The sequence below is a fragment of the Ceratotherium simum genome, chromosome 26 (assembly GCF_057802395.1).
Source record: "Ceratotherium simum simum isolate JZ-2026a chromosome 26, ASM5780239v1, whole genome shotgun sequence".
In the NCBI taxonomy this organism is placed as follows: domain Eukaryota; kingdom Metazoa; phylum Chordata; class Mammalia; order Perissodactyla; family Rhinocerotidae; genus Ceratotherium; species Ceratotherium simum.
This window is the reverse complement of record NC_141925.1, coordinates 5,888,919-5,914,533: the sequence shown is the minus strand read 5'-3', so window position 1 is coordinate 5,914,533 and position 25,615 is coordinate 5,888,919. Positions and strand designations below refer to the sequence as shown.

Genomic DNA, 25,615 nt, shown 5'->3' with positions numbered 1-25,615 from the left:
TATTATACATAATAATCATCAACAATATCCAACTAAAATGTGAAATGAGTTAAGGATAAATGAGCTATTTTCCTGAAGAGAAGCATATGCTTAAACCAAAAATCAACACCAATTTTTTAATACTTAATTACATTACATACTCTTCATTAAAGCCTTCAGAAATAACACAGATTGCAAAGAAAAAAACAACGACATTTTAAAATACAATTTCTTTAGGTTTCTAACATCAGCACATGAATCACCTTTACAAGCCATGGTCCAGCAAGCCATGCCTTAAACACTTGTGTTTAAATCACAGAGTTCTTGTTTTGTTTGAAACCAAAAAGATGAAAAATATTGACTTACCTTTCTGGCCTCTATTTCCACACAGGTGTTGCAGTCTGCTTTGATATCCTGAGGGAAGGAGAAAAGAAAGAGGGAGGAAGAACAGGAGTCAGGCTTATGGTCAGGGAACATTCAGCGGTGTCGTTGAAATGCCCTTTAAAATAATAAAGAGCTCACGCTCCTAACGGTTGTTTCTCGAGCCATTGCTCTTTATAGCGCTTTTTAGAAGTATATGCCTTGGTGTTTGCATTAGAGACATATGGATGTCGTAACTAAGCTTTATTACACGCAGATGTGGGGTGAAGGCAAAAGCTATGGATCAGAGGCCACAACAAAGAGAAGCTGATGGCTCACAAAATAATATTCCCTCAGACACCTTTGTTCACATGAGCAGAGACTGTCCTTACTCAGACCTAATGTCTCTCTCCCATTCCAGATTTAGGATAGTCAAATCTATCTTCCTTCATCACGAAAACATCACTATTTTTTATCCTTCCACCTATCTATCCATCTATCACCCATCCATCCATTCATCATCCATCCGTCCATCCATCCATCCATCATCTATCCACCCGTCATGCATCCATCCATCATCCATCCATCCATCTATCATTCATCCATCATCCATCCATCCATCCACTGATCCGTCCATATTCATCAAACACCTACTTTTTTATGCATTTTTTTCTTGTTGCTCTGGAATGTAAAGATGAGGAAAAACATGGTTTCTACCCTCAAGGAACTCACCAGTTAGACAGAATGGCAGATACATGTGCACAAGCAATTGTGATATTCATTTACTCATTCAAAAGCTATACATTCAGCACCTACTGCTTGTCAGGTCCTGCTCTAGGCACGGAAGACTCAATAACATACGAAACCCATGGAGACCCTGCCCTGGTGATGCTTACATTCTGCTAGAAAAGACAGACAATAAAAAAGAAATGTCAATGGATGGTTGGTATTTTAGAAGAGGATACATATTACGAAAAATAATAAAGCAGGGAGACGGGGATGGGAAAAGCTGAGGTCAGGGGAATCAGATTTTAAATGTAAAGAGAAGTGGCAACTGAGTAAAGGCTTGAAGGAAGTTAGGGGATGGGAAAAGAACATCTCCGACGAGGTAAGTGCCAGTGCAAAGGCCCCGAGGGGGAATGTGCTAGACATGGTCAAGCTAGAGGAAGGAGGCCTCTGAGGCTGGAGGGAAGTAAATCAGGAAAATAGTGAAAGATGAGATAAGAAGAGGACACTGGTTTTTATTCTGAGAGCAGTGAGGAACCACTCAGAGTTATTTTTTCTCTTATTGTGGTAAAATACACCTAACATAACATTTACTATTTTAACCATTTTGAAGTGTATACAGTTGAGTGGCATTAAGTACATGTACATTGTTGTGCAGCCATCACCACCATCCCTCCAGAACTTTTTCATCTTCCCAAACAGAAACTCCATCACCAATGAACACTAACTCCTTATTCCCTCCCCCAGCCCCAGTAACCACCATTCTACTTTCTGTGTCTATGAATTGGATGACTCTAGGCACCTAATTGTATCAGTCTGCTAGGGTTGCCATAACAAAGTACCCCAGATTGGGTGGCTCAAACAACAGAAATTTATTTTCTCACAATTCTGGAGGCTAGAAATCCAAGATCTAGGTGCCGTCATTGTTGGTTTTTGGTGAGAGCTCTCTTCCAGGTGTAGATGGCCATCTTCTCACTGTGCCCTCACATACGCTCTTCTCTGTGTGCATAGAGAGAGAGAGATCTCTGGTATCTCTTTCTCTTCCTACAAGGACACCAGTCCTATTAAATTAGGGCCCCACTCTTCTGACCTTATTTAACCTTAGTTATCTCCTTAAAGGCCAGATATCCAAATACAGTCACATTGGAGGATAAGGCTTCAACAAATGAAATTGGAGATAGGGCACAATTCAGTCTATAACAGTCATATCAGAGGAATCATACAATTTTTGCTTTTTTGTGTCTGGATTATTTCATTTAGTATGATATCTTCAAGGTTCATCCATGTGGTAGTGTGTCAGAACTTCATTCCTTTTTAAGGCTGAATAACATTCCATTGTATGGATAGACCACATTTTGCCTATCTGCTCATCCATGGATAGACATTGGGTTGTTTCCCCCTTTTGGCTATTATGAATAATGCTGCTATGAACACAGGTATACACATAACTGTTCAAGTCCCTACTTTCAATTCCTTAGCCTATATACCCAGAAGTGAAATTGCTGAATCATAGGTAATTCTATGTTTAATTTCTTGAGGAGCCGCCATACTGTTTTCCACAGTGGTTGTACCATTTTACATTCCCACCGACAGTACACAAGGTTCCAACTTCTCTACATCCTCACCCACACTTGTTGTTTTCACTCAGAGGTTTTGAAGAGAGAACAGACATGATCTGACTTCTGTTTTAACAGAACAGACACAAGCCAATACTGCAAGTGAGAAGACCAGTTTGGGGGCTACTGTGGGAGTTCAGGTATAAGATGATGGAGGCTGGGAAGGTGGTGAGAAGTGGTCAGAGTGTGGACAGAGTCAACAGATGTCCTGAAATGTTGGATGTGGGGTGTGAGGGAAAGATGGAGGTCAAGGACCATTCCAAGGTTTCTGGCCTGACTGTACTAGCAATGGAGAGGGGAGTGCTATGGGCATGGCAGGATGGTGTTGGGGTCTGCAAACAAGAGTGGCTCAGTTCTGGGTAAGTTAGGTCTATAGAAATGTTTATTCTCTCACCAAGATGTAGTTGGGTTTACTCTGCTGATGCACCACTAGGATAGGGTTGATATGAGTGGAAGGCCATCACCATAGTGATTTATCAAGGGCAGAAAACTAGGTCCGTGTGAATCAAGAGTGGAACAAAAGGGGACAATTTCATAAGGTGAAGTTCTTGTTTTCTATATAAGAGACTGTTTTAATATCACTATAGTAGGACTAAACAGTGAGCAATGACTGACTGCCTCGTTGGCACTAGGAACTGTGCGAGGTCTTTCTCACACTTGTCTCTAAGCTCCCCACAACCAAACAAGGTTGGTAGTATTTAGTTTCTACCATATGAAGTTTGAAATGAGTGACTCATCCTGGGTCACACAATGATGGAGCTTAAGTCTAAACCTGGAAGTGGCTCCTAACACCAGGTGCTCTCCATTCCTTCCAGGTGATTTGATTTCATTTTAGTCAAGGTGGTTGGTCAGTCTGGATAATTCAGGCCATGTGTCTCACCCCCTTCCTTGCTATGGGAAGGGAGGGTCATCTAATGCAAAAATATCTAGAAAAAAAGTATAGCTGTGATTCTCAAAGTGTGGTCTCCAGACCAGCAGCAATATCATCACGTGAGAACTTGTTATGTAACAGTTAGATCTTAAGTTGGCATGAGGGAAGCCATCTCAGGGAAAGGAAGCAATATTGTAACTGTGGTCCTGACTCACTAGTATCTGAAAATGCACTCTAGCCTGCACGTAGCCTAGATGATTAAGCACCTCTCGCTTTTGCAAAATACATGATCTGCTAGTTCTACGACTGTTGCTTACATATATCTCCAGGCTGTGATAAGAGGATAACTTTGTTCTCTGAGTCTCCCAGGAACATGACAACTCCAGAAAGTAAAATTCTGCATTGGTATCCATCACGAATGACAAAAGAAAGAGATAATGTGGCGCCTTGAAGTTCATTATACCAGATGGTCCACATCCCTAAACCCTTTCCTTCCCTGCCCATTTCCCCCATATAACTGCCTCAAGATTCTGTATGATTTTAAGATGTTTCTTTAGGACACTAATCCACCATCTTCTGATTATGCTGGCTAATCGTATCAACTTTCCTTTCTCAACCACTGACTCCTTTGCAATTGATTGGCACCAGATGGTAGCAAGCAGAACGAGGCCCTTTTCACTTGGTTACAGCGACAAATGCAAATTCCCCACCCCAAACCTAGTGAGTCTGAAACTCTGGGGCGAGGGCCCAGAGATCTGTGCATTAGCAAGCCCTCCAGGGGATTCTGCCGTGGGCTCAAGGCTGAGATGACACAGGACAGTGCTGTGGTTAGCAATTCCAGTCGTGGCGTCAGACTCCTGCATCCGGGCTGTGGCTCCCCCATCTAATAGCTGTACAGCCTCAGGCAAGTTTCTTTACCTTTCAAAGCCTCAGTTCTTTCATCTGTAACATAGGAGGAATATGAGCAACTGGCTATTCAAAGTGGAGTCTACACCCCAGCGACGACGGTATCACCAGGGACCTTGGTAAAATGTGGCATCTCAGGTTTGACCCCAGATATACTGAATCAGAATATGCATTTTAACAAGTGTTATGGACTGAATGCCTGTGTCCCCCAGAACAAATAGGTTGAAGCCCTAAACCCCTAGTCTGGCTGTATTTGGAGATGGGGCCTCTAAGGAAGTAATTAAGATTAAATGAGGTCATAAGGATGGGACCCTGATCTGATAAGATTAGTGTCCTTATAAGAAGAGACACCAGGGAGCTTGCTTGATCTCTCCCTCTGCACCCATGCACATGCTCATATGGCCAGAGAAGGCCATATGAGGACACAGCGAGAAGGTCCCATCTGCTAGTCAGGAAGAGGGCTCACACCAGAACCCCACCGTGCCGGCACCCTGATCTCAAACTCCCAGCCTCCAGAACTGTGAGAAAATAAATGTCTATTGTTTAAGCCAGCGGTCTGCAGTATTTTGTTACGGGAGCCTGAGCCGACTAAGACAACAGGCCTCTGGATGATCTGCAGGGCGGTCTGAGAACTTGCGGTCACGGTTCTCTCACTCAGACTCCTAATTTAATGTCTAAAGGTCTCTGACCAACCTTAGACATTGAGTCAGCAACATGCCCCTGACTCTTACTAGGAACTCTCTTTGAATTCATCCTCTAAGAGACATAAAAAGAAAGTAGAGATTAACACAATATAGGAGTGATGAAAGGCATGAGTTTTTTTTAAACCTAGGAGATGCCATCTAGAAATGAGGTAAGAAAGAGCATCCCCTGTCTGTTTGACGCTGTTCTGATGACAGGAAAGTGTGCATTTCCTTTCTTTCCCCCAGCGATAACATGCTGAGTTTGCAGCGATGAGTCCATATCCAATTTCGACTTACCCACGTGGAAGTGGCAGGTGTTAATCAACTAACTAACGAAATCAATAACCCAAAGGCAGGTTTTTGTTTTTAATCTGCCACTGAGGACCCTCACAAGCGACAGAAAAAAGCCATCTGGCAGGACTGGAGCTCCTGCCATTTCCCTAAGATTATTCAATTTATTCTTGTCAGGATTAATTTACTAAACCCATGCTGGAGTTTTTATTTAGATGATACTGTTGGTTTGTCATCCTCTGCAGATCTACGTGGGAGGTGCTCCAGGAGACTGCATTTGCTTCTGAACAATGCTGGACTCAAATTGGAAAAATGTCACTTTGGCGGGAACAAATTATTGTTGGGATCCCTCCACGTGGAGCTGGTGTCTCTGGATGGGCTCCGACCTGACCTTTTCCGAACCAGCGTAGTCAAGTAAGTACTTCAGCCCCACTCCGTACTCACCTGGAAAACAGCACAACCATTTAAGTGTTAAGTATGAATTTGGAGCCGTGGACTCATCGCCAAGCAATCAATTTCCCTACAGAAGCAGCCATTCTCCCTTCTGTAGCCGGAAAACCCCACTGACTCGATCGCTGGCAGCTGATGGGATTCTGCACACGCTATGCAGTCACAGTGCTGGGGTTCATATCGTTGGACTCTCCCACACTAGTTGTGGGGCTGTGCCTCAGTTTCCCCACTTGTAAAATAAGAATAGTGATAGCTGTCTCATTTGTTTTAGGGCATATCCAATACATGCAAAGGCCTTAGCATATGGCAAGTCATCAATAATGTTAGCTATCAATGATGACATCCTCCAGAAGTCTTTGTGGGACCTGGGTCTGAGTGCAGTGCTGAGAACTTGAAAACAGTTCTATTTTTAAAGTTTTCTCTTCCAAGTCTTCCAAGTTCTTCTGGCTTTTAAACATCAAAGGGCTAGTGTGTCTGTTCTTTTCAGAAATTGTTCTCTTTCCTGAGAGAGATTTCTTTTCTCCTGCTCTTTGTGTTTTGGTTGTTTCTGATGATTTTTGTAGGTCAGGGTGATTTACGCCCACGATGCAGGGAGACCGTCATCCTGGACCGTGTATCAGCATCATTCACAGCTCTGAAGTGCCTGGAAGTTAAAGGTCCCTGTGAACAGGGGGAGAGAAATGTCTGCCAATGAGACTCTGGAGGCCTCAGAGGGTTTAGAAGCTAGGAGCCTGTAGCGGGTTGAACAGTAACCCCCCAAAAGGTTGCCCACGTCCTAACCCCTGGAATCTGTGCATGGTAATTTATTTAGAAATAGTCTTTTCAGATGTAATTAAATTAAGGATCTTGAGATGAGAGATCATCCTGGATTATCTGGTGGGCCCTAAATCCAATGACAAGTGTCCTTTTAAGAGACAGAGAGAAGAGAAGGCCATATGAAGACAGAGGCAGGGGCTGGAGCAATGCTGCCACAAGCCAAGGACCACCAGGAGACACCAGGAGCCACCAGGAGCTGGAAGAGGCAGGAAAGATCCTCCCCTGGAGATTTTGGCCAGCGTGCGGCCCTGATGACACGTTGATTTCAGACTTCTGCCTTCTAGAACTGTGAGAAAATAAATTTCTGTTGTTTTAAGCTGCAGTTTGTGGTACTTTTTCACGGAAGCCACAGGAAACCAATCAAGAGCCTTAAGGAGCTTCCTCGGTGAATCTCTCTTGTGTGATACGTGGCTACGTATCACTAAGAAAAGAAAGGTACAATCCAGAGACCACCCCAGGTAATCCATGCCCTAGGGGAGAAGGAAAGCCCCTTACAGGAGATCCCAGGGCTGTCAGGGGCTGGGCTGTCATGATGCTCACAGACCCCTGTCTTTTCTGAAGCCTGCCTTGAAATCTCTAAACTGATGACTTCATTTGTCAATCCTGCACAGACAATGGGCAGAAAAGACCAGGATGCTTATATTTGGCGTGAGAGTTAAGTCAGGATCATAGATCTTTGACGTGGCATTGTTCTCCGGGACTCAGATACTCACAAAGTCCCAGAGAAAGTCTCACAGGAAATACCCGTGGCTTAAGTCACCTCTCGGGAGCTGGGGGAGACGCGGCCACATGTTCATCCGACAAGCCCAAATGCGGCTGATGATCAACGACCCTTCTACTGGGGAAGAAATCCACATTTTTGCTCTTCCTTTGCAAACACAGAATAAATGAGATGGCGAGACCGTTTATAACATGAAGAAAAAGCACATTTTGGCATCACTCGCCAAAAGGAATTCAAAGGTGCATTTCAAATTCTGAATCAACGGTATGTAGGGGAGGAAAAATAATGTTCCCTCTACCCTTCTAGGTTCTTGGCTGAGACTCCTCTATAACAGAAGAAAAACAAATAGAAGTTCAATAACATGCATACCTTCTGTATACATGGGAGAGACCCAGGAAAACTGAGTAACACTCTGAAATGGCCCCAGCCACCACCTTAAATACCATCTCCAGCTAAAGACAAAAGAAGGTGTTGGGGGATGGGGAGGAGGCCAGTTATGGGAGGTGACCAGGAAAAGCACAGAAAACAAGGGTAAAGTTGTTATGTTAGATTTAAGTCAGGCCTTCTCCATTGACGAGAGTTTCTAGAGATTTAGAGTCATCCTCCGCTTTCTGCTACAGAGAGAGAGACACCCTTACAAACAGATTTCCCTAATAAACGTAAATTTCCCTCACAAAAGCACAACTTCTAGACTGTTTTCAGAGCCTCTCCTGTGTCTGCAGCCTCTTAAAAATAATCATCCCCGAATAAACCTTCTGCCAAAGAGGCATATTTTGGGGTGACGTACTCTGCCCCCCTTTAGTTATAAATGCTTTCCTTTTTAACAGAAATTTTTCTGATAGTTTGGAAACTTAAGTTTCCTACTGTTCTGAATAAAACAATTACCTCTAATTTAAAAGAAGCCAATCAATACGAGTTTAGATTCTAGGACTTAGAACATATTGGTACCTGAGTTCTTAAATTTCCTTGACCTTCATGAAGACTCAGACTTTGAAAATAAATATGAGCTGTAGGTCCATTTGGCCGAATGCTTTCATTCTGCAGATGAGAAAACCAAGTGTCCAAGAATGTAGAATATTGGCTTTGATAGTTGATGATATAGAGGGACTGAAATCCATCTGGTCTACCTGCTATGTATTTTATGCTTTCCCCAATATCATATATTGTCCTTGAATCTGAATATTTAAATCAGTGTTCTAAATTTCATTGCCTTATTTAAGGATAACGATTGTGCCCCAGCTTCTAAAAATTTGAGTAACTGTTGTCTTGTAACCATAGTTGGTACAAATTTGAAGTCATGTGTGCCTTTCAGCTGAATTCTTAAGTCTGTGTTCACGCTACGCAAAAGACCGAAATTCAGATAAGGTCACTTGAATATATGAAGAATAGTACACAACGTTTGCACTGACGTATTTTATCCAGTTCATGACATCTCCATTCACAAATTTGCTCAGCGCCTGCAATACCACACATAACCAGCAGGTGGGAGCAAATAACTTTCCAAAATACCAAAAGCGCCAAGCAATAGACCAGAGCATCTGATTTCACTGGGTCTGTAAACTTCTTGAAATATCACAATCTTTCACGTCCCTCAAAATTTGTCTCAAATGATTGTATGTTTTAATTAATAAGACTTACTTACCAGGCATGTGATAATTTGAGGAGGCATTTTATTAGTGTGTTTAGGAAGGTTCAGTATGACCGAGATTGCTGTTTCAAGGCACAGGGTGTTCTGAAAATACTAAGGTTTCAATCTAAACGTGAAGAAGGCCAGGAATGGAAGAGCTATTTCACCTGAAATCATACAAATGGCAAAAAACGTGTGTAAACTAACTAAGATCTCAACATAAATCCATTCGACCAAGAGAGTAGAGTCTACTTTAGTTGGCTAGGTCAGAATGCAACGTTACTGACTTCATACACATTTGGAGGAATTTTGAGGGGGTGTAGGGAATATTTTCTTTGGAAGTGGGGTAGCAGCAAAGAGCTGTAAAACCAGAAAAATCACAAAACCATTCCCAAACCCAGCTTTTATGCAAATAAAGATAGCAAAGCATTCATCTTCGAATATTGACTTCTTTCTGGAGGATTACACCCTCTCCCTCCTTGAATTATTTTGTTCTCTTCATCCTACTTTTTTGCAACTTGGTTATCAGGGGACAAGAACCAGTCAGCAGGAGCCCCGGCAAGCCGGGGCTGCTGGCTCAGCACAATTAAATTTGATACTGAAGAAGACAGCCCCCTCTCAGGTAGAAGCAATATGTCACTGAGGTGAGCTCAAACCAAGGGTCTGTTTGCAAATAAGAGCTATGCATTGGCATCGCAGCAGGAGTTTAATGAGAGCACTTTTAATTAACTGTAAAAGTAATTACCCATATTAGATGTAAATCGCACTTGTTTTTACATGAGGTGAATAATTTCTGTGCGGCTTTTAAGAATAATACTCCTGGAGGAGCTGTCAGCTGCAAACTCTCTCAATAAGTAGGGGTGCTTAAAAACAGCATCGAGATAAAAAAACACCGTCCCCGGAAGCCCTGGGTTTGTCACCTGGCTTCTCTCAGTGATGGTCTTTCTCTTCTCATTTATATCAGGCCCCAGCATCTAAATACATCCTCTCCATGGTTATATACTCAGAGATGCACCCCAACGAAAGCTTCCAAATCTTCTAAGTTGTGATTTTTTTGGCTTTTGGCCTCCTGAATAATCCCGAGCACTCCTGTTGGTGAATAATGAAGGGACTCACTCAAAAAGACTGGGAACTAGACATAAGATGAAGGAGGAGACTAACAGGCCAGTGGTGTGGCCTTTGATGAGCTAACGTGGATGCTGTCCAAAGAACAAAATAGATCATTGAGGAGGAAGCAAGTGCAGGGGCAGCCAACCCAGGCTCGCAGGGATCCGGGCGCCGTCAACAGAGGCTTGCGATGGGACTTGAAAGTCCCAGGGCGGAAATTCTGATGAGGACAGTTGTCTGCCTTACCGGCCCCGAAACAAAAAGGCAGGCTCCCTTGGATTTTTAAATAGCAAGAGAAAACAGCAGAGGCTGGCATTGGGAGGGAGGGAGGGTGACACCGGACTCCTTGGCTGGGGAACTGTGTGAAGATGCTGCTGTTCCCTGGGTTCTTGGAATTCCCCTGACTTAGAAAAGAGGGAGGTGGCCCCTGAGCCTCCCGTATGAACCACAGTGAAGCATAAACAGCTGGGACGCGGTTTGCAAATACAAAATTACTGGGTAATTATTTATACTTTGATAGGTACCTTCATTAAGGGATTTGAGGATGCAATTATGAAATTGAAGTTCAGTGCACTCCAGGTAAGCAAGTGAACCGAAGATCAGGAACGCGGGATGCAGAACAGCGAGTTTAGGCCCACGGAGTCAGCCTGCAACCTTAGAGTCAATCAGGTCCCTTCTCAGAAAAAGCCTGGTGTTCCATTGCCACAGTGTGGCTACCGCTGCGATTATCTTCCTGCCTGTAGCTTCCTTCGGGATTTTGTTGATGTTGTGTTATTAATGCTTGTTTTTGATCTTTGCCCTAAAACAACCCCACGACGGCTAGAGTAGGAATTGTGCTGGTTTGTTACGACGCCGGAGAACTTCATCTGGTTCAAAGTCAACTGAGACAGGAGCCAGGCCTGGAACTTGTCTCTCCCACAGGGAGCTTTTTATTCCTTTCTATGGGGCCACCTACGTTTTCCCAGTGTCTCTATATCTCAAACACCTGAGATGCAGCTGCATCCCACTTTGTCTCTACAAAGGATTCAAAATGAGGAAAAAAAGATATAGCCTGGTTCTTAATTAGTATGCCAGCCTCTTGAGGAAATGTGACATAGTCAACATTTGGCAATATCGAAATAATGAAATAATTCACGACGATATCTGAGGGAAAATGCCAGGAGAAGCTGCATTGTAATTGCACCTCCACATGTGGATCAAAACACGTAAGAGAGAAGCCTCAGGAATGAATCCACCTTGTTTCAAATCCTGACTCTGCCGCTTAATAAAAGCCACATGCCTTTACGAGGCAACTTATCTGTGCCTCAGTTTCTGTATGAGAGAAAATGGGGTTGTGTTTTCCCTGATACCATCAGGCTGGTGTTAGTATTAAGTGAGATAAGGTATGTAAAGTGCTGTCATGTGGTTAGGGGTCAGAATGCTTGTTATTATACTGGTGATTTTTAAATTTTATTACATTTATATATATTCATTATATATTATTCTGTACATTATATAATTTATTGTAATTCTTCTTCCTTCTTGATATAAGATGGCTCTGAACCCTGCCTGAATTCTTCCAAGCTCACTGTTATTTCAGTCCATTAAATGGACCGCCGGTGGCAACAAAAGATTCCATTTCTAAAAGAACAGGTCTCCTGGGAATTGATGCTGATACATGGTCTGTCTCGACACCCACTAAACCATTCTTGTAAGGATCCTAACACAAAGACTAAACAAAACCACTTAATTGAATATTTAATTTCCTCCTAGGAATCAGATATTCCAGAAAGACATCCAACGGTCAGAGCAAGATTTATATCAGAGAAGGCACAACACAGCTGAAGTTCAACAGTGCTAGTGCAAACTATTTGGGGGAAAAATAGCATTCTTCTGCTACCTATTGAGTATACAGAAATGAGCCACCATCTGCATAAGGAATGGCTGCTCTGAGACACTGACAGAGCTCTGTCGATTGCTGGGTGGCACCACAGCTTTCCCTGGAAATTGATATTTGTGGTAGCCACCTGGACTGTAGCCATCTTGTCAACCACAGTTTCTTGGGAAGCAATATTTTCTGTCCCTGTGACCTTGGTTTGGCATTTTGCTTTCTGGTAGAAAATGGATAGTGGACCTTTCCACAAGATTAAGTAACCAACTCTTTGATCCAGTAATACAAACTTTATTGTCTACAGACTTAAGTAATCTACAAATGGTTGCCATCACTCCCACTTCTGCTCAAACTAAACCAGCATGGATTGGAAGAGGTACAGATGTCTCTTTTCTTCTGTCAACTTTGTATACTCTGAAATGGGTGTTATGAATGAGACAACACGAAGTGCAGAATATTTGCTATTGGAGGGCTAAACATTATATAAACTAGTTTAACAGAAATGTTATTAAATCTGTGTTACATACCTTCACTCATCAAAGAACACAGAGATAACCATTGTCTTGGTTTAGCTTCCAGTGGAATATTCCTAAATTTGACAACATGGGACTAAAGAATGCCAAAAATAAATGTTTATTCTCTCATTATAATAAATGTGTAAATCTAAATATGTGGACCCTGAACTTCTGATCCCCCAAAGTGAATTAAAAAAATCAGCAGAGAAATAACCATTTAAGCTTTTGCAGAAAAAAGAAATAGGGAGAAAAATGAATACATCTGTCCTTTCTCATGCCATGTGATGTATTAGTAATCCATTGTGCAAAACACTCATATCAATTCTTACATGAGCACAGGAAAAACGTACCTTAAAATAGACAATTTGGGATAATTTCATTTCTCTGCTTGTTCACCGTCTTTCCCAAATGCCATGTTTACTTGCAGAACTGTCATTTGGTTTTTATACACAAGAGTTAAGTACATTCCCTTGAAAGTTTTGATGACTTTCTCTTTAGCACTGGGAGCCCTGTGCAATTTAAAGGCAGAGACGTAGTGTCTACGAAAGACTAGCAGAAATCTAGGCTACCCTCCAGGATGTCTTAAATACCTCAATTTTCCATACTGTCCTTGGAATGAGGTAAGAAAATAAATGTTGACTATTCCAAATCATAAACTTTGTCATTTTGACATTCTGATTGAAATCCCTATAAAATGTATTGCACTGTCTCCAGTCTAAAACATGGATGGTAGGCTTTGGCATTGTAACTGGGTATAATGCCACCTCTAAGATGCTGGAAACCTCAGAATGCCTTGTCCTCCTGCTAGATAGCCCCGGATTGCTGTGTTTTTGAAGACACGTGGACGTCTTTTCAATGTTCTTCTCCCATCTGCCGTGAGGGTCAGCTGTGCTTCGGGCTGTCACTTCATTTAATTTGGTTCCTGATTCACAACCAGTAATCTGCGGAGTGCTTAGAAGTTCAATCTTTCAAAGTTAAATTTATGTTCTGGTTTTTTGTTTGCTTGTTTGTTTTCTGACTTCCAGATTCGTGAGTTTCAGATGATCAAACATAACAGAAATCTGTCTGATTTCTTGTATATTAATTAGAGAATTCATAACTTTTTTATATTTACTTGCATTTTGTTCAGATTCATTGGATATTGACCTAAATGCATGAGCTTGATCTGCCAAGAGCATTAAAATGGTTTCTGTTGGGTAAAATATATAAATAAATAAAATGAAAATAAATAAATCTCCTTTGGGTACCATAATGACCCGCAAATAATTTTGAATTGACAAAAGCACAAGACTACTTGGATTTATTTAAATTATAGGGAGTGAGTCATGCTCTGTCTAAGCTCACCTACTCTCCTAGACTCACTTTTTTTTTTTTTTTTGGTGAGGAAGATTGGCCCTGAGCTCACATCTGTGCCAATCTTCTTCTATTTTGTATCTGGGTCACTACCACAGCATAGCTTGATGAATGGTGTGTAGGTCCACACCCAGATCTGAACCAGCAAACTCTGGGCCGCCAAAGCAGAGTTCGTGAACTTAACCACTATGCCACTAGGCTGGCCCCTAGACTCACATTTTTAAGACATTCCTCCCCAGACCCTATGCTCCACCTGAGTCTATCTGTCCATCAATATTTTTTATGTTCCAGAAACTTCCATCACTGTGTCCCCTCAGAATGAATCACCCTCCCTCTGCTCCCCTAATTATCTGCTTACCAAAGCTCATCTCCCTCCTCCTCTGCTCTGCCCACCCAGAACTGGCTGCTCTTTCTGACACCCTGCCCTTTGTCCTTTGACTGTGGGGTCAGTTTCATTCGGATGCGTATTTCCAGTGCATTTTATACGTGCCCATCTCTTCCATGAGATTGTCTGCTCCTCAAAGGCAAGGGTACCAACAACAACTAACCTTCTTCTAAAAACTCATTCTAAGTGATAAAAATTTACATTTATATATATATAATATTATATACATAAGTATATATTATATTAAGTATATGTAAAACTTGACATAATCCCATGGGGCAGGTACAATGATTATCCCCATTTTTGAGGAAACAAATTGGGAGAGGTTAGGTTTCTTGCCCAAAGTTTCAGAACTGACAAATGTTGAACCTGTTTTGTTCTACTCAAAAGCTGGTGATCTTAACTACTCAGCCAATCTGCTTTCCTGCTGTACTTATTCATCACCACTTTCTTAAAATAGTAACAGAGTCCATGGAAAAAATTGTTTTTAATGGGGAGTAAATGAATACACAACAGGAGGCATTTTTTGCCATTTATTAGCTTTTCTAATCATTTTGAGCCTTCATCAATTACTCAGTATAATTGGTATAACAGAACATATAAATGTTATACGCATATATACATGTAGTGTGTGTTTACGGGAAATGCATATAAAGGGTTTCACACAGAGCCTGGATTTTAAGGTCCCTAATACACAAGGCCAATTACCATCACTAATTAGCTGGAAACAAAGTAATTGCTTGTCTTCCTTTAGCCAGGCTAAAGAGTCTATGGATTTAGATATTCAAGAACACTTTCCACCCACCTATGGAAGAAGACTATTCCTTGTTCTATAGCCATAGACAGCAGTTCTGAACATTTGAATTGCCCTCCTAACAACCCACATCGACACTGGGGTACTCACAAGCTTTGTCTGTAAGATGGGTACAGCCGTTACAACCATCTCCCAAGGGCTCGAAAAAAGGCAAGTCCTAGAAGGAAACCCGCCAACCCCAGGAAAACATACCAAGGATTTATGTTCCAATCTCGCCCTCTTTATTTTTTTTTAGTAACCTTTGCCAGGACCCCGAACAACAGGAAGCTCTCAACCTATTTTAGAGGCTTACAATTTCCCATCAGCTTCCTGTCTGAGAGCTCAAATGGTCCCATCCCCTTGTATAAGGTTAACAGGTTTTAAGAAAAAAGATCAGCTCTGGTAATAGCAAATATAATGAAAAAGAAGAGGCACCCTCGATAAAGTCAGCCTAAGTAACTTTCCGGGGTCACAGGCCTGGAGGCTGCTTAAAGCTTTATCAATGAATTCCAGGTAGGGTAGGCCTGCCAGGCACTTGAGCTAAAGAGGAGATTTGCTGGGTGTCATGCGGGCACAGCATCATCAAAGGAAGACCTCAAGCAAAACACACATGCCGGGCTGCCTTCTCACCTCGAAAGGCTCATTTTTGTTCCACTGAAATCCATCAACAGTAGCAAGAGCCATGTGTCTCTGTCTCCCCGCAAATGGACTTTCTGCGCGTGGATGGCAGCTACAGACACTTAGACAAGGGAATGTTGCAACATTATCCTAATAACCACAGCAATATTCTCTCAGCAAGACAATTGACAAAAACAGACACATGGTCTCTGTACTGTTTATCAAGTCTTTTCATTTCTCCCCAGAGTTCAGATCTTTATTTTTTTTTTCGAGATATCTTTATCATAACTGGTCCAAAGTTCCTCAAATCTGTTGTTCTTGTTCTGGTTTTTAGCTAGCATGCAAAAAACACCGAAGGTGCCAACACATCCCTAAGTGGTTTACACACATCTCTTCTACAGCAATCCCATGCAATAAGTTTTATTATTATCTGTGCTTCAGGGAGGAGGAAGCTAGGGTTCAGAGAGATGAAGTGATTTTATTCAGGACATGCAAATAAGGTGGCAGATACAGAAATCAAATGCAGGTATAGCCTTAAGAAATATTCATCACACTATGGAATTTCTCTATTTGAAACCCTAATGGCTTCCCATCCCACTGAGGATGAAACCCAATTCTCCACGCAGCCCTATTTGACCCATTCCCTAATAACTCTCTCTAGCTATTGTAGCTCACTCCTCTTTATCCACACTGACCTTCTTACAGCTTCTCAAATGCAGATGCTCCTGGCCACCTGGGGGTGTCTGCTTGCACTTACCCTGCCCCTAAAGCTCCGGCTCGGGACGTCCCTGTGCCTGGCTCCTTCTCCCCATTCTGGTGTCATTTCAAACACCAGCTCGTCAGCGAGCTCTGCCCCAACACCCACTAACGCTCCTTCCTCTCTGTTTTAGTTTCTTTATTGCACTTAGCATTATGGCACTTAGAACATTGACCTTCTTGATTATTTTTCTGTCTCGACATCTACTAGACTCTTAGGACCATGAAGGGAAGGTTTTTCACTGTTTTTTTCCACACTAGATCTTCACCTAGGATCAGTACTTGGCACTTAATATCTGTTCACTAACAAATGGAGTCACTTAAAGAATGCAACGCCTCCTTTTTACCCACCTCCCTACACAGCTTTCCCTTTCATTGGGGTTTTCCTCCCCCCAGAAATATGTTTTATAATAACAAAAGTTTTTTAAAAACTTATTTCTACTTCATCTGCTTATAAGGTTCTGTCTCCCTTTTTCTTAAATATGCATTAAAGATTCATTTTCTTCTCTTACCACCTCTCTCTTTTTTCATGCACACACCTTTTTGGCTTTTATTCTATTCGTCTCTTTCCTTTTGCTTATCTTCCTATTTACCTGCCCCTTAACCTCTACTTCTTTCTCAGATCCACAATTTCCAATGTCTGTTTCAATTACTCTGGCTTTGACCTTCTAAATTTCTATCTGCCTTTTCATGTTAGCATTTCTTTCTATTTCCTTGTGTGTGCACCACGCCCCCCATACCCTCCCTCTTCTACTTTCATCCATATTAAATGTCTTTTCTTGTTTATTTCCAGCCATGTTGACAATCAACTAGGTAAGTCCAAGTGCAGCTCCCTCCTCCCCACCAAATCCATGTATATTCAACTGGGTACATTTAAACCTTTTTTATTGAATTTAATGTACACACATCAAGGATCATATATCATAGCTGTTTGGCCAAATGTCCCCAGGGTATAAAATTGCCCCTAGCTGAGGACCACTGCCCTAGAGAAAAGTCAACTTTCTCTAATTGTCATTAATAGATCAAGAGATGTAGGAAACCTACCATTTGGACACCCTTCTCATGATATTTTCAGCATAAATCCCAACCCACCCATTTTAGGAATATAAACTTGACTACAAATACACACACACCTAACGGAGCTGCTTTTGCTGTCAGGCATGTTAAGAATCAGCTAGTTCTGGGTTCAAATTAAGTTTTTAATGCCTACTGGCTGTGAGATTTGGGCAAATTAGTTAATTAAATCCTGGCTTTCCGATCTGTAAAGTGGGGATGTTACTAGTGCTTCCCTCATAGAGTATTATGAGTATTAAATAAGATCATGTAAGAAAGACATATCAAACAACGCCTTGCGTGTAGTGATGCTGTCATTATCATCAAGACATATCATTATCATCACCCATCAACCTCATCTTCTTCTGAGCATAGTCCCATTAAAAAAATAAACAATCCACTTCACGAACTGATGGATTGATTAAGCAAATAATATCCTCTCTCCTCTTCTCCCAACACATTTTCTCTCTCTGCTCCTCTCTCTTTTTCCTTCCTTGGGTGTGGGTAGAAGAGAAAGAAGAGGAAGATAAAGTAGCAGGAGGGCAAGAATGAAGAAGCATCCCCTATCTCTCTCTGTCATGGACATGGGAATCAAAGCTGAATAATACATTCAATGAGTTACTTAATTAACTGGGTGAAGGTGACGCTGAAACAGCTGAGTTAAATAATGAGCTGCCAGCCACAACAGCTTAGACCAAGGGGGGATTTGAAAACCCTCTTCCTGTCAGAAGAAACCATAGGATTTTTCAGGCAGATGACACTAAGGAGTTTAATCTTTCCAATTTTGTCTTTCTGAAAGCTATGGTCTTAAAAAAAAATAATCTACTCAAATAAGGCCAAATGTAAAATTAGCATTTATGTAGCCAAGGTCATTAAAATGAGTTAGCCCAGGCCCTTTATAACATTAAGCCAGTACTAAAACGAGAAGAATAAAAAATAAAAAATAAAAGGTCTGGTTAAAAGGATCTTAAAATGGAGAGGCTGTTGCTAACAGCAAGGCTATCTCAGAAGGACTAATTAAGCTGGAAATAAATGTGGTTCAAAGGGAAAGGCTATTGTGCAATCCACCTAAATGTCAAACGGCTGACCACAAGACTCACCTGCTGTTAATTAAAATCTAGTTGTCATCCCGCGTTAAGGCGCTGTGAGCATCTCTCTCAATACTCCTTCTAAGAATATTGCAGCTAGACACCCGCCCTCCCCACCCTCATTCATGCTGCCAATTAATGTTGATTTTTATCTGCATGTTTCAGGCTCAAAAGATGAAAACATAACCTATTTTTTTGAAGCAAGACAGCTGATCCCAACTTAAGTATTTGTGACGTTAATGAGTACTTAAAAAATAAAACGTAAATCAAGGCTGACTTTGAAAAATTGTAGCTGTTGGTACTCTCAGAGCAAAAAGTGGTTAAACATTCTCAATTAGATGAATAACACTGTGTTTCTTTCCATTCATCCAGGACATTACATCAGTGTAGTCTTGCACGTTTCATATGCTCATGTTCTTTCTGAAGACAGTGCTAATAGGATCAGGTTACCTCTTCCTTAGTTCTGTAATTGCCAAATTCAGGGGTACTTGAAACACACTCACAATTCTTGCCACATCTGCACACCACCTGTACTATTTATCCAATATAAATTATACACACACAGGTATACATACATACGTACACACACACATTCACTTTTTAATTTAAACTATCCATGTAATCATAGATTTACTATGCAATTTTTTTTCTAATACGCATATAAATCATTCCTAAACTTTGGGGAGCAACAGTTCTGTATCTTCCACTATATCTTCACGTTATACCATGGAACTCAGCTGTCAAACCTCATCAAATGGTGCACTTAAGATTTGTGTATTTTGATATAAATAAATTTTACTTCCAAAAACAAAAACCATGGACAAAGTGATCTCTTGTTAAAGATCTGCATCCTGAAGTGTTGAAGGTGAAGGGTTTTGGTGTCAACAACTCACTTTGAAATGCATAAAAACCAAAATATGGTGGATCGATGCATAGATAGATGGATAGATATGTGATAAAACAAATATGATAGAATGGAATTATAGTATCTTGGTGGTAGGTATATGGGTGTTCATGACTTCCTATATTTGAAAAATAACATAATGAGATGTTGAAAAAACATGTCTAAAATTACAACAAAATCCTTCTCCATACACCATGAAAAATAACATCACATCCCACTATTGGAACATACTCCAGTCCTAGGAGAACCCCAGTGGTTTGTAATCAATGAACCCTTCATGGGAACATTGCCAAATTTTGAACAAGATGCAAAATATACTTCTGCTATACCTGAGTATACATTCTAAAGAATCTATCCTCCAGAGAGAACAGTTTGCTGAGCAAGATGCATGATCTGTAAGAAGCAGAATGTAACACGCAACAGATATCCCAGAATGATGTCTCATCTACTGGAATGTGGGGGAACTTTGCCTCATGAACAAATAAGGGAGCCTGGTCCGGCTCCTACACATTTATGTTCAAACAGTGACCCACAGATGCCTTTATGGACACTTGGAGATAACTACACATTGCAGCAACAATTATGTTTTTATTGCTGTTGTCAGGTTTAGTGATGTTTAGAGTGCGCCGTGAACAGGAAAAGGTTGAGGATGACTACTTCAGGGAGTCATTGTGTTAAGTTACTCAGTATTATAGAATGTCTCAATGTTTCGTGAAGGTTCTCCTTTTACACAGAAGACACATTCTGTTTTATTCAAACATTAACCCTGCCTTGTGGGATCCACCTGTCCATTCACAGTTTGACACCAGGGTCATCTTCCACCAAATCCACACCCTCTCTCCAGCCTCATGGAACTGGTGACCCTTCCCACTTTCATGCCTTTGTTTCAGAAGGTGCTGCTTATGTGTCCAGAAATTTACTTCTTCCATCACATGTCATAGATTCTCAAGACAGTCTAGGGGTTAACAATCCTCCTCTTCTCATTCCTCCATGCATTCCCCTATGACCCACCAACTAGGGACTTACTCCAATCCTCCGCTGTGTTATGAATGTCCAATCTTCTCCCTCGCCCAATCTACCTCATGGGGGCTGGAAGGACTTTTCTGATGGGTGACCTAGTCTCTCTCTCTCTCTCTCTGTCTCTCCATCTCTCTCTCTCTTTCTCTCTCTTCATTCCTCCCTCCTTCTCCCTCTCTTTCTCTGCTTGCTACCTCCAAACAATAAATGTTTTTCTCTTGACCTCTGCTTCCTAAGCTCACTTAGGGCAGGTAAGCACGCCTACGGCAAGGTCCAGGGCTCCACTTTCTAGAGGCCAGCTTCATGCTCCATCTCTCTGGATCTCATTCCCCTGTGATGAGAGGTGGACCAGTGTCCTCCATACTGCTCACCCAGTGCCACGGTCTAGATGTAGTTGTAGGGATAAAGGGGGTTGGGTGAGAGACAGCCAATTTCAGCTTGAGGAGAAGCAATAGGGCATCATGGTTAGGAGTACAGACTCTGGAGCCAGACCACCTAGATTGGAATCTTGGTTCTTTCACATGCCAGCTGGGCAGGCTTGAGCAAAATTCTCCAGCTTCCTGTGCCTCAGTTTCTTCATCTTTAAAATGGAGATATAGGGGATACTAATAGTTTGTTTTTAGATTATAATGATGATTAAGTGGGTTTTTGTTTGTCAAGTCCTTTAAGTTGTATCTGACACACAATAACTATTAAATAAGTGACTGCCAAACAAATATAAAAGCACCATTTTCCAATGTAACCCCATGGGTAATAAACTGAAATCTGTACTTTAATTCCCACTGGGACTGTGTACTTATTTTTGACTCAGTTAGGAATCCATAGGGAAGAAGGAAAAGCAGTGAATCAGCCCCCTCCAAGCTCAGCACTGAGCTGATCACCCACTGCTCCCATCCCCACGGACCTTCCCTCCTACTGTGAGGAGTAATCTACAGTGCAGGGCTCCTGTGCCCAATATGAAAGGACACCCAGATGACACTTGCTGAACAGGACCCAAAACTCAAGGGGCATAAATGTTTAATCTGATTCATATCAGAAGATCAAGAGTACTGAACTACTACGCAATTTGAAAATTAAAAGAAGAAAAAGAAGGAAGAAAAAAAACCTACAGAATTTTAGACCTTGATGAAATGTTGGTACAAAACTAAGAGATGCGCATCGGTTTGACTTCAGAGGCAGGCAACACTATAATCAGCACCTAAATTATGTGAAGCTGTTTCTTTATTCCTGTAATTTGATTGCACATAAATCAATTTTGATTAGATTCAAAAATTACTGAACAGGCACCTCAATGAGCTGTCAAGTTTTATCTGATAACATAAACTTTACATGGGATCAGTGCTAATTTCTACCTAGAGCCAGTGTAAGAATCCCCCACAACAATGGCAGACATCATTAAATGCTGCAAATGTAGAAACATAATTAAATTAGCTGATAATCATCATTCTCCTTCTATAGAAGCTCTAATTTAATGCACTTGCAAATGTAATGAGGCTCGCTGGATTGAAAAATATGGTGGAAATAACAGAAACAAGATTACATTAATTGGAAGAGATACTGATAAGGCAGATTGCTCCACATTTTTTTTGAAAACCACCCAGTTCTGAAAACTGTGAGGAGGCTGGCTTCCACCATAGTTGGAGAGAAGTTAGGAAGCATTAGCATAAGAAGGGTAAAAAGAACAGAGAGGGAAAGAGAGGATGTTTTCTTAAAGTTCTAACAAAGTGAGTTAATTCCATCAAAAATACCCAAAAAAGGAAGGAACTTTGATTTTGTATCCCATTTTATAACTGGCAATTTCGCTACAAGTACATTCTTATTTGGCATGTCTACACACCATCCATGTATTCACTCATTCATTCATTCAATTGTTGCTGGCAAGCATCTACTATGCCTCAAACTCTGGGTTTTATGGGGGGAATAAAAAAAGCTGTGTTTTTTGGGTCTTCCTAATTTGAATTGACTTGGCTCTCTGTACTTTTCCCTTTAGCATTTAACCCAACCTCAATTAAATAACTGATTGCGAACTTGTTTTGGAGATGTGCCTCTCCCCCACACCCACCAGAACATAATTTCTTAGAAGACAAGGGCTGGTCCCTGGGGTCTTCCATGGTGGTTTACACGTGGTATGTGCTCATTAGGTGTTTACTGAATAAATACAAGAATTAATTTAAAAATTACCCTCATGGGCTTGGCATTAGAATAGAGGGAAGGGAATCTAGCCGTCTTCTTCTCCTCTCCTGGTTTTACAATCTCCTGTAGGAGTGTCCGGTGACCTCAAGGAATGTCACAAAACTTACCAAACAAAACCATTTCCCTTCACTTTCATTTAAAACATAGCTTCCCTGTGGCTACTTATGGAATAAGAGATGGTCTTGCAAAAATCCTTCAGAGTAAAGATGTCTTAACTCCCAGGGGGCAGGACATCACTGTGACCCGAACAAAAGTGGGTGGAAGGTGAGATGTTGGGGTCTGTAGAACGCGTTGTGAGAGCTCTAGAGGCTCTGTGGTTTATTCACCATCACCACTCATTTCTGAGCCTCCTGACAGATATAATAAAGGATACAGCCCTGAAAGAAACTGATCTTGCCAAAACCAGAAAAACACCAAGAATTTCAATAGGAAAGGGATAGGCTTTCTTCCTTCCTTTAAGAACTCTGAAGACAGACTACAAAAACATAGCTTTGTAAAGGAAGGAATGAGACATTTCACTGACCCAAAGTATCTTTCCCTGCAGCTTGCTTTGTAAGAAAGAGAGTTACCATGTTAGCCATATATGCTATTTATCTCCTTCCTCTCATGCAAGTTGTATTTCTTTGCATACTTGTATTTTTTTCATTTTTTTCCATATCTTCCTTTTCTGTGGTGTGTAATTGTGAGATGGACCATAGAATAGAATTTCCACGTAGCAACATGCAGCATGCAGTCATTATCCATGGTTGCATAAAACTGACAACCAGACACCTTCCTTGTCATTTGGATTTCATTGGCCCTCGTGGGTGTGGTCTCTGCTCCCCACTCTCATCACAGCAGCCTTGCAGACACCAGCTTTCAAATTTCAGGTTAGCTCTGTTTCCTTCACGAAGCATCCCTTCTCCCCCATGATCTCATATTTATTAACTTAATTTGTTTGCATGTATCTTTTGATCTCTTCCTACTAAAATATAAGCTGCTGGAGGGAGGGGTTGGGGGAAGAGCCTTTGCTAGTTCACCAACATGTTCCCAGTTCCTATAATGCTGCCTGGGACATAGTAGGTGCTTAATTTATACATGTAAATGGCAGACTGACAAAGGTCATTACATAATATGTTTGGTCAAAGAAGCTTTGCTAAAGATGTGGCACGTCCATAAACAGCTATTTCTCTAATTGTTTAAGGATGTGAAAGAGTCTGAAGAAAGAGGTCCATAAGAGAATTAAATGCATTAACTAGCATCTTCTGAGGCTCCACTGTGTTGCCCAACTTGACAGAATAAGAACATGGAAAAAAATAACAAAAATTGAATTTCACACTCTGTGCCCAGAACTGGGCTATGAGCTTTAAGAACATCCATGGCATTGATTATCACAATTTTAATATAAAGGCAAAAATCCAAGCACGATTTTTAAAATAGGGAAACTCAGGAGGAGAGAGAGGGACAAATGCCCATTCACTCATTCATTCATCCTTTTTTATTATTTTGTATTCCTATGTTCATTTACCTGTTCATCCCTTCATTCATTAAACTGCTTAAGGCATGCCTACAATAATTCAGTAAAGTTGCAAATGTTCCATAAATGTTCCCTTTCCACATAGACACCCACTCAAACCAATATATCACTCTGGGATCTTTCGATGGTCTGAAAATGAGGCAGGCACCTTCCACCAACATGAACTTTGCAACAAGTATGTAGCACCTTTATGTGACAACTTCTTCCAAGTTTACTTTCTCTGAACTGTTCAGGTATCATTATTATTTTTAATCAATTCCTTCACATTAAGGGAGTGCACATCTTCTTTGTTAAGCGTTCCTCAAGATGTTTTGCTTGATCTGTGCGCTTTCAAACTGGTATGATCTTTATCTGGAGTCAACACCTGTCCCCTAACTGGCCAGTGAGAGCATGGAATCCTTCCAGCTGCAGTGATTAGCATAGAAGTAGATCTGTTCCTTAAGCCAGCTGATCAGAGCTAATGAGCATTAGCCAGGACTTCTGAGGTCTGCTCTGTTTGTATTGGGGTTGATACATTGGTACGTAAAGTGAATTGAACTGTTGAATTGTGCCCCCCGCCACTCCACCCCAGCCCTGCCCCAAATATGCCCAAGTCCTAACCCCTGGGACCTGTGAATGTGACCTTATTAGGAAAAATGGTCTTTGTAAATGTAATTAAGGCTCTTGAGACAAGATCATCCTGGATTTAGAGTGGGCCCTAAATCCAATGACTAGTGTCTGAATAAGAGAAAGGAGAGGGAGATTTGAGAACAGAGACACACGGAGAAGAAGGCCATGAGACAATGGGCGGAGAAGATTGGAGTGATGCAGCTGCAACCTCAGGAAAGCCAAGGTGGCCAGCAGCCACCAAAAGTTAGGAGAGAGGCAAGGACTTGATTCTCCTTCAGAGCTTTCAGAAGGAACTAACCCTGTGGACACCTTGATTTCAGACATCCGGCTTCTAGAATTGTGAGAGAATAAATTTCTCTTGTTTTAAGACACCAGTTTGTGGTCATATGTTACAGCAGCCCCGGGAAACTAACACTGTGGGGTGTAAGTCTGGAGTTTCCAGTGATCATATATGTATAACCTCGAGAATAAAACCAACAAAGCTGAAAGTAGTTGTGAGAAGTGGAGACAGAGCTTCGTCATGGCACCCAAGGTCCAGTCATGCCCAAAAGACATCCTGCCCTTAAACTCTTTGGTTTCATGAGCATGAGTAAATCCTTTACATTTTCCTTGTTTTTGCTTTAGCTGAGTTTAGTCAGAGTTCTGTCTATTGCAACCTGAAGGGTCCTAACTAAGCAGAAAGCCATATGTTTAATGAGAAAAGAGGTAATTGGAGAAAAGACCAGTTTCACAAACTGGTCTGCAGAAAGAGGGTACATCTATCTCACCAAGTCCTCCCCTATTGTATGCGAA

The 25,615-nt window shown here is 41.4% G+C and overlaps 1 long non-coding RNA gene across 1 annotated transcript in view; it reads right to left on the bottom strand.

Moving 5' to 3' along the window:
• Positions 1-308: 308 nt before the first annotated feature.
• The window catches only part of LOC147913557 (uncharacterized), a 398,277-nt gene continuing 372,970 nt past the window's right edge, over positions 309-25,615 (bottom strand). Inside the window, exon 3 of the long non-coding RNA XR_015556436.1 lies at positions 309-393. This is a non-coding gene — a long non-coding RNA (uncharacterized LOC147913557). The remainder of the gene's footprint in view (positions 394-25,615) is intronic.